This window comes from Sapajus apella, unplaced genomic scaffold (genome assembly GCF_009761245.1).
Source record: "Sapajus apella isolate SASKATOON/1434 unplaced genomic scaffold, GSC_monkey_1.0 scaffold15, whole genome shotgun sequence".
Classification (NCBI taxonomy): domain Eukaryota; kingdom Metazoa; phylum Chordata; class Mammalia; order Primates; family Cebidae; genus Sapajus; species Sapajus apella.
In genome coordinates, this window is record NW_022436955.1 from 13,613,557 (window position 1) to 13,622,617 (window position 9,061).

The following is a 9,061-nucleotide window of genomic DNA, read 5'->3' on the forward strand; positions in this document are numbered from 1 at the left end:
GGGTGGAAAATTCTGTAAATGTCTATTAGGTTTGCTTGGTCCAGGTCTGAGTTCAAATCCTGGATATCCTTGTTAATTTTCTGTCTCACTGATCTGTCTAATATTGACAACGGGGTGTTAAAGTCTGCCACTATTATTGTGTGGGAATCCAAGTCTCTTTGTAAGTCATTAAGAACTTGCCTTATGTATCTGGGTGCTCCTGTATTGCGTGCATATATATTTAGGATTGTTAGCTCTTCTCGTTGCATTGATCCTTTTACCATTATGTAATGTCCTTCTTTGTCTCCTTTGGTCTTTGTTGGTTTAAAGTCTATTTTATCAGAGGTGAGAATTGCAACTCCTGCTCTTTTTGCTCTCCATTTGCTTAGTTAATCTTCCTCCATCCCTTTATTTTGAGCCTTTGTGTATCCTTGCATGTGAGATGGGTTTCCTGGATACAGCACACCGATGGGTTTTGGCTTTTTATCCAATTTGTCAGTCTGTGTCTTTTGCTTGGGGCATTTAGTCCATTTACATTTAGGATTAATATTGTTATGTGTGAATTTGATCCTGCCATTTTGATGCTAGCTGGCTGTTTTGTCCATTACTTGATGCAGTTTCTTCATTGTGTTGATGCTGTTTACCATTTGGTATGTTTTTGGAGTGGCTGGTACTAGTTGTTCCTTCCTATGTTTAGTGCCTCTTTCAGGAGCTCTTGTAAAGCAGGCCTGGTGGTGGTGATATCTTTGAGTACTTGCTTGTTCGCAAAGGATTTTATTTTTCCTTCACTTATGAAGCTTGGTTTGGCTGGATATGGAATTCTAGGTTGAAAGTTCTTTTCTTTAAGGATGTTGAATATTGGCACTCACTCTCTTCTGACTTGTAGGGTTTCTGCTGAGAGATCTGCTGTGACTCTGATGGGTTTCCCTTTGTGGGTAACCCGACCTTTCTTTCTGGCTGCCCTTAGCATTTTCTCCTTCATTTCAACCCTGGTGACTCTGTTGATTATGTGCCTTGGGGTTGCTCTTCTTGAGGAATATCTTTGTGGTGTTCTCTGTATTTCCTGGACTTGAATATTGGCCTGCCTTGCTAGGTTGGGGAAGTTTTCCTGGATAATATCCTGAAGAGAATTTTCCAGCTTGGATTCATTCTCTTCGTCACATTCAGGTACACCTATCAAATGTAGATTAGGTCTTTTCACATAGTCCCATATTTCTTGGAGACTTTGTTTGTTCCTTTTTACCTGTTTTTCTCTAATCTTGCCTTCTCGTTTTATTTCATTGAGTTGATCTTCGACCTCTGATATCCTTTCTTCTGCTTGGTCAATTCGGCTGTTGAAACTTGTGTATGCTTTGCAAAGTTCTCATGTTGTGTTTTTCAGTTCCATCAATTCACTTATATTCCTCTCTAAGTTGTTTATTCTTGTTAGCATTTCATCAAATCTTTTTTCAAGGTTCTTAGTTTCTTTCCATTGGTTTAGAACATGTTATTTTAGCTCACAGAAGTTTCTTATTACCCACTTTCTGAAGCCTGATTCTGTCAATTCAGCACCCTCATTCTCCATCCAGCCTTGTTGCCTTGCTGGTGAGGAGTTGTGATGCCTTGTAAGAGGAGAGGCGTTCTGGTTTCATGTGTTTTCATCCTTTTTACACTGGTTTCTTCCCATCTTTGTGGATTTATCCACCTGTTGTCTTTGTAGTTGTTGACTTTCAGATTTGGCCTCTGAGTGGACATCCAGTTTGTTGATGATGAAGTTATTTCTGTTTCTTAGTTTTCCTTCTAATAGTCTGGCCCCTCTGCTGTAGGACTGCTGAGGTCCACTCCAGGTCCTGCTTACCTGGGGATCACCTGTAGTGGCTGCAGAACAGTAAGGGTTGCTGCCAGTTTCTTCTTCTGCTATCTTTGTCCAAGAGGGATACCTGCCAGATGTCAGTCTGAGCTCTCCTTTATGAGGTGACTCTTTGGATATACAGGGGTTAGGGAGCTGCTTGAGGTGACAGTCTGTCCTTTATAGGAGCTCAAGTGTTGAGCTGTGAGCTATGTTGTTCATTCAGAGCTGCTGAGCAGGTACGTTTAAGTCTGCTGTAGTGGAACTCATAAACTCCCTCTTTCTTTTTTCCCAGGTGCTCTGTCCTAGGGAAGTTAGGGCTTTATTTATGAGTTTCTTTTGTGCTGCTGCCTTTTTTCAGGGCAGCCCTGCCCAGCAAGGAGGCAGCCTTCTCACCGTCTGCCTGCAGAGGCTTTGCTGAGCTGCTGTGGGCTCTGCCCAGCTGCCGTGTGAACTTCCCTGCAGTCCTGTTTATATGGGTGTAGTTAGAACTGCCTTGGCTATGGCGGCCCACCTCTGTAATGGCAGACTCTCTCTGTAATGGCGGACTGCCACAGTAATGGCGGACTGCCACAGCAATGGCGGCCTGCCTCAGCAATGGCAAACTACCTCTGTAGTGGTGGACTGCCTCAGTAGTGGCAGATGCCCCTCCCCCACAGAGCTGGATCGTCCCAGGTTCAGCTGTGCTTGCTGTGAAACTCTCAGTCCAGAGCGTTTCTGATTGCTGTTTTTTTGTTGAGGTGGGACCAGCCGAGCCTGATCACCTGGCTCCCTGCCTCAGATCCCTTTTTTTTTCTCGTTGAACGGTTGACTCTCTCCCAGGTGTTCTAGTCACCTTTTGAAAAGGCGCTGGGATCTGTGTGATTTCCCGTACGGTGACCCACTGCACCGGCTGAAACAGCTGCACTAAGATTCATGGCGCTTTTTTGCCCGGGAATCTCCTGGCCTGGCTTCCTGTTTCAGTTCCCTTTTTAATCAGATGAATGGGTGACTCTCCCAGGAGCTCCAATCGCCAGCTAAAACGGTGCCCAGACCCGTGTATTTTGTATGACCGCCATGCTGGGGCGCCAGCCAAAACAGCTGCACTGGCCAAAACAGCTGTGCGGCGACCTGTGGGGCTCCTCCGCCTGGGAATCTCCTGGTCTGTGGGCAATAAAAATCCGTCTGGAAATGCGGCGTCCACTGACCCTCCGGAATTTTGCTGGGAGCTGCAATCCTGAGCTGCTCCTAATTGGCCATCTTGGATCCCCCCTAATTTTTGTATTTTTTAGTAACCCAGTAGAATAAGAGTTGAAATTCACTTTTGTGTGTACTATTTCTTCATCCTTGTCTTTTACCTTGGGTGTTTGTGGTTTATGAAAATTGTGTTTTTTGGCTGGGTGCGGTGGCTCATGCCTGTAATCCTAGCACTTTGGGAGGCTGAGGAGGGTGGATCACCTGAGTTCAGGGGTTCGAGACCAGCCTGGCCAAATTGGTGGAGCCCTGTCTCTACTAAAAATACAAAATTAGCAGGGCGTGGTGGTGTGTGCCTATAATTCCAGCTACTTGGGAGGCTGAGGCAGAAGAATTGCTTGAACCTGGGAGGCAGAGGTTGCAGCAAGCTGAGATTGTGCCTCTGCACTCCAGCCTGGGCAACAGAGTGAGACTCCGTCTCAAAAAAAAAGAAAAAAGAAAAAAAAAGAGAAAATTGTGTGTTTTAAAAATTCCTGTTTCTCAAATATATTTATGATCATTTGATCATTTTCATTTTTCCCATGGCTAATTGTTTTTTTTTTTTGCAATGTTAATTCACTTTATTTTTCTTGTATAAAAACCCTATGTTGTAGCCACACCTGGAGCTTGGGTCCTCTTCACAGAGACTCTGGTGTGGGTCTTGATGAGGTGGTCCGTGAATTCCTGATAGGGAGACTTGGTGAATACAGTCTCCTTCCACAGATCGGGGGTCAGGTAGCTGTAAGTCTTAGAGATGGCATCAAACGTGGCCTTGGCGAAGTTGCCCAAGGTAGCAGTGCAGACCCTAGCTGAGGTGTAGCAGTCATCGATGCCAGCCATCATAAGCAGCTTCTTGGGCACAGGTGCTGAGACAATGCCAGTGCCCCTGGGCACAGGAATGAGGCGCACCAGCACAGAGTCACAGCGACCTGTCACCTTGCAAGGGACGGTATGAGGCTTGCTGATCTTGTTCCCCCAGTAGCCTCTGTGCACGGGGACAATGGAGAGCTTGGCCAGGATGATGGCTCCACGGATGGCAGTGGCCACCTCCTTGGAACACTTAACACCCAGACCCACGTGACCATTGTAGTCCCCAATAGCAACAAATGCCTTGAACCTGGTGTGCTGGCCTGCACGGGTCTGCTTCTGCACCGGCATAATCTTCAAAACCTCATCCTTGAGAGAGGCCCCCAAGAAAAAGTCAATGATCTCAGATTCCTTGATGGGCAGAGAGAAGAGATAGATCTCCTCCAGAAATTTAATCTTCATGTCTTTGACCAGGCGGCCCAACTTGGTGACAGGCATCCACTCCTTATCCTCGGCTTTGCCTCCGTGAGCTCCGCGGCCTCGGCCCCGGCCCCGTCCACGGCCGCGACCCCGGCCCCGGATACCACTGCCAAAACCTCCGCGGAAGCCACCGCGGTTCCCCATCCCAGGGCCCCCAGACCGGCGTCATCCGCCATTTGGTGTTTTATCGGAGAAGAAGCCCCATAGCTAATTGTTATGTAGCAGGAGCGGCTGTGGGAAATGGATCTCTTGAACACCAAATAAAGGAGGGAAGAGTTTATTCGTCTGGGAGACCAGGCAGTAATTTGTCAAAAGCCCAGCTCATTTAACAAAGGAAGGTTCTGCCTTTATATAGGCGTATACTTTAGATGTTACACGTGGAAGAATCTTAGAGGTTTATAGCTTTAGGAATCACATATGAAAGGGTTCCGGTTTACAGTTTAGGACTCAGATGTGAAAAGGTCTCTGTTTACAGTTTCAGGAATCACATATGAAAGGGTTCTGGTTTACAGTTTTAGGACTCACATGTGAAAAGGTTTCTGGTTTGATCTTGTTTTAAGTAAAAATAGTGTCTTCCAGAGAGTTTCCCCAAGACCAAGTGTGTTATTTTCAGGAAGGAGATTCAGGAGGTGCCAGCTGGCCTGCTCTCTCTTCTATTGAGCTGCACAGTGGATGACAGAGGGGGAGGGAATCCCAGATGGCTGGGTCTCCTTCCTCAGTTACAGAAAGACCTGGTTTGTTTAAAGAGGTTTTCCTTGTTTTATGCTTTGCACAAGCGATGACCCTATGTGTTGGCCTTGGATACCTACCTGCTTGTTATTCCTCTTGTTGTCATATTTCATTTAGCTGCAAATTAAAAAGAACTAAAAAAATCATAGCAATTTCTAGTTCATATCCAGGAAATGGAACTCTCCACAGGAAACTTTGCATGGTACAAATATGTTAGAAAATCACTTTACATTGTGCTTTGAGAGCCTGTGAGGCTGTCACAATGGAGCACAGTTCACCTATCGTGGATAAAGCCCAGAGAGATTGTAGTGTGTAGACTGCAGGAAACCTCCTATATGAAGAGTTAATTTTCTTTCAGAATCTGTGTTAGAGGCTGCTGAGATTAAAACAAGACCCTTTAAGATTGGTCTAGGAACACTTATAACTGTTGACTATAAAAAGAAAATACCCAGGAGGTCAGATTCAGCCTTGGGAGTTACTTTGGTGTAAGCCTCATAAGACCTTCATTTTGAATTTTCCTCGTCTTTGATTATGCATGCTTTCTGCTTTAATAAAAAGAATTCATTCAATTAACATAAATAAGCAAACAACTAGTTTAGTCTCTTGAATATTTTAAGATGTCTTGAGGCTACTTTTGTTTTTCTGGCTGCTGGGGATCAGAAAAAGTAGGATGCTTTTGGCCTGCTGAGTGCTTTGAACTAAAGGAGAACCAAGGTCTCTCTCACCTTCTCCCACCCCCTGTCTCCTGCGCCTCTTTCCCTCTCTAAGCTGTGGGAGAGGCTTTCTCAGATATTTCCTTATCTCACTAAAGAAAAGTTCCTCCAAGAGGAATGTAATTGTCATGAGCCCTCTGCATCTCATCAAACAGCAAAGACAAACTCACAGGAAAGGAGGCTAAAAAGGTCTGCCTCACCTATTCTTCTGAGGACACTACCTCAGAGACTTTATCTGCATAAAGGTCTGCATCACCTATTCTTCTGAGGACACTACCTGAGAGACTTTATCTGCATAACAAGACAGCCTTTGTTCATTGTGTTTCCTCTCCTCAACCCCCTATAACCTATCGCCATCATTACCCCCTAGAAATCCCAACCTCCATTTCTTTTTCTTGGAGATGGAGTCTCACTGTGTTGCCAGGGTGGAGTGCAGTGGCCTGATCTCAGCTCACTGCAACCTCTGCCTCCCAGGTTCAAGTGATTCTTGTGCCTCAGCCTCCCAAGTAGCTGGAACTACAGGTGTGCACCACTATGCCCAGCTCACTTTTTGTATTTTAGTAAAGATGGGGTTTCACCATGTTGCCCAGGCTGGTCTCGAACTCCTAAGCTCAGGGAATCCGTCTGCCTTGGCCTTCCAAAGTACTAGAATTACAGGTGTGAGCCACTGTGCCCAGCCTCAACCCACTATTTTTTTCTGTAGCTCGGGATACTACATAAATTTCAACCATCTGGACTTGAATCCACCTTTGCAAAAATTATGTCAGTGAGAAAAGTATGTCAGTGAGGAGATGTGATCTGGCCAATGCCCCACTCTTGCCATTAGCTTTCAGGCTGCCTTAGTTATTCCTTGGCTTAGGCCGAGCTAACTTTGGAAGACATTTAGGTTATAGTTTAAATGATAGTAGCCTTTCCCTAAAACTCAACCACTGCTAATAAGAGACTACCAGGGTCGTGGGTGGAGAGGAGCTAATTCTGCTAAGGTGTAGACTGGTCACAAGATAAGCAACTTCCCCAGTTATGCCTGCAGATAACATCACTGTGGTGGATTGGCTTTTTGAGATATCTTTTCAGGTTTTTTTGCATATCTGACATCGATGGCTCCAAAGGGATCCCAACCCAGACCCCAAGAGAGGGTTCTTAGATCTCGTGCAAGAAAGAATTCAGGGTGAGTCTGCAGTGCAAAGTAAAAGCAAGTTTATTAAGAAAGTAAAGTAGTGAAAGAACAGCTACTCCATAGATAGAGTAGGACGTTCCCAAAAGTAAGAGAAGGAACACGTCCACCCTAGGCACAATACTCGTATATATGGGGAGATGTGCTCTGCTACAAGGGTTTGTGATAAAGGATTAATTTTCTTAATTACTATATTTTTCAAGAATCGATATTATTATCTTTACTGAGGAATGCCTTTGTTCTCCAGCTATCAGGGTATCTGGACACTCCCAAGTCTGGGTCTGCTTAGTAAACATTACTAATTTGTTCCCTTAACCATAAATGTCTAGAGGTTAGGAATGCCTAACTTCCTGGAAATGTAGCCCAGCAGGTCTCAGCCTCATTTTCCTAGCCCTCACTCAAAATGGAGTTGCTCTGGTTTGAATACCTCTGACAACTCAACCTGGACCACAAAACCGCCCCTGTGGCCCCACACAGGAGCAACTCAGCTCAAGAGGACAAATTCTACCCACTATGATTTTATCTCTGCCCCAACCAATCAACAGCAAGCACCCATTTCCTACCCACCTCCATCCCTTCCCCCAAAACTCCTAACCTATAAGCCTTTGAGATTGATTTGAGTGACAGCTCTGTCTCCCTCATAGTATGGCCAGCCTTGGGTCAGTTAGACTCTTTCTTTACTGCAATGCCATGGTCTTTATTTGTGTAGCAGGCTGGAAGAGCTCGTCAGGTGGTTACAGATGTTCTCCAAGTCTCATACTCTGTGGGACCCCCATGCATGTGCATGTAATAAATTTGTAAGCCTTTTCTCTTGTTAATTAATCTGTCTATGGCCAGTTTATTCCAGAGACTCAAGTTACTGCAACTCCAGAGGGTTGAAGGAAAATTCCCTTCACTTTTGCCTTGATATTCTGATTCTTTTCAGAGCTGTGCTTCATGGCCATGTAAAAATTAAACATGTTGTTTTCTTTCTTCTCCCTTTTAATTGACTTTCAGATGTAGACTGATGGATATAGCATCAAAACAGGAACAAGATTTGAAAACAGTTGAAGCTCTTTACTTTTTTTTTTTTTTTTTTAGCAGGGTCTCATTCTGTTCCCAGCTGGACGGCAGTGGCATGATCATGGCTCTATAGCCTTGATCTCCCAGGCTCAGGTGCTCCTCCCACCTCAGCCTCCTGAATGGCTGGGACTACATGTGCACCACCATACCTGGCTAATATTTTGCATTTTTTGTAGAGACAGGTTTTCACCATGTTGTTTCGGCCAGTCTTGAACTCCTGGGCTCAAGCAGTCCACCCACTTCAGCCTCCCAAATTATGGAGATTACAGGTATGAGGCATTGCACTTGGCTGAAGCTCTTTATTTTATTTATTTATTTTTTTGAGATGGAGGTCTCACTCTGTAATCCAGGTGTGAGTTCAGTGGTGCAATCTCAGCTCACTGCTACATCTGCCTCCTGGGATCAAGTGATCCTCCCATCTCCCAGCCTCTGGAGTAGCTGGGACTACAGGTGTGTACCACCATGTCCAGCTAATTTTTTGTATTTTTGGTAGAGATTGGGTTTCATCATATTTCCCAGGCTGGTCTCAAACTTCTGAGCTCAAATAATCTGCCTGCTTTGGCTTCCTAAAGTGCTGAGATTACAGGTGTGAACCACTGCACCCAATCAAAACTCTTTATCTTTCTAAAGACAGAGATATTTTTTCCTTTCCTTGTTTTCTTCAAACACAAAACCAAAGAAGCATTTCTTTTTAATTTAAAAACCTGAAACATCAGTATTAAATAACAGTTGTTGGAAGAAAATTAAATCAGCCACAATCCTATCTCAAATGTGGCTGCTAGTTTCAGTTTTATATGTCCCTTCCATATCAGGGCACATGCACACATACTTGATCTGGTTGAAGTTGAATATAAACTTAATAAGCATTTTTATGAAATTAGAAGAACTGTCAAGAAGGAATCTAAAGCCAGTTGAATCAATTTGAAGTTGGTGTACTTTATGTTTTAAGAATATAGCTAATACAACTAATAACTAACATAACTAATATAGCTCTCTTATGTATTTGCAATTTACTAATAAAGTAGATCTTAGGTGTTCTCACCACACACACAAAAAGATAGGTGTGAGGTAATGGAT

General features: G+C 44.3%; 1 pseudogene across 1 annotated transcript; it reads right to left on the minus strand.

Moving 5' to 3' along the window:
• Positions 1-3,572: 3,572 nt before the first annotated feature.
• LOC116555593 lies at positions 3,573-4,482 on the minus strand (annotated as a pseudogene). Its single transcript, XR_004270593.1, has one exon. The product of XR_004270593.1 is annotated as a 40S ribosomal protein S2 pseudogene (transcript).
• Between the last annotated feature and the right edge of the window lie 4,579 nt (positions 4,483-9,061).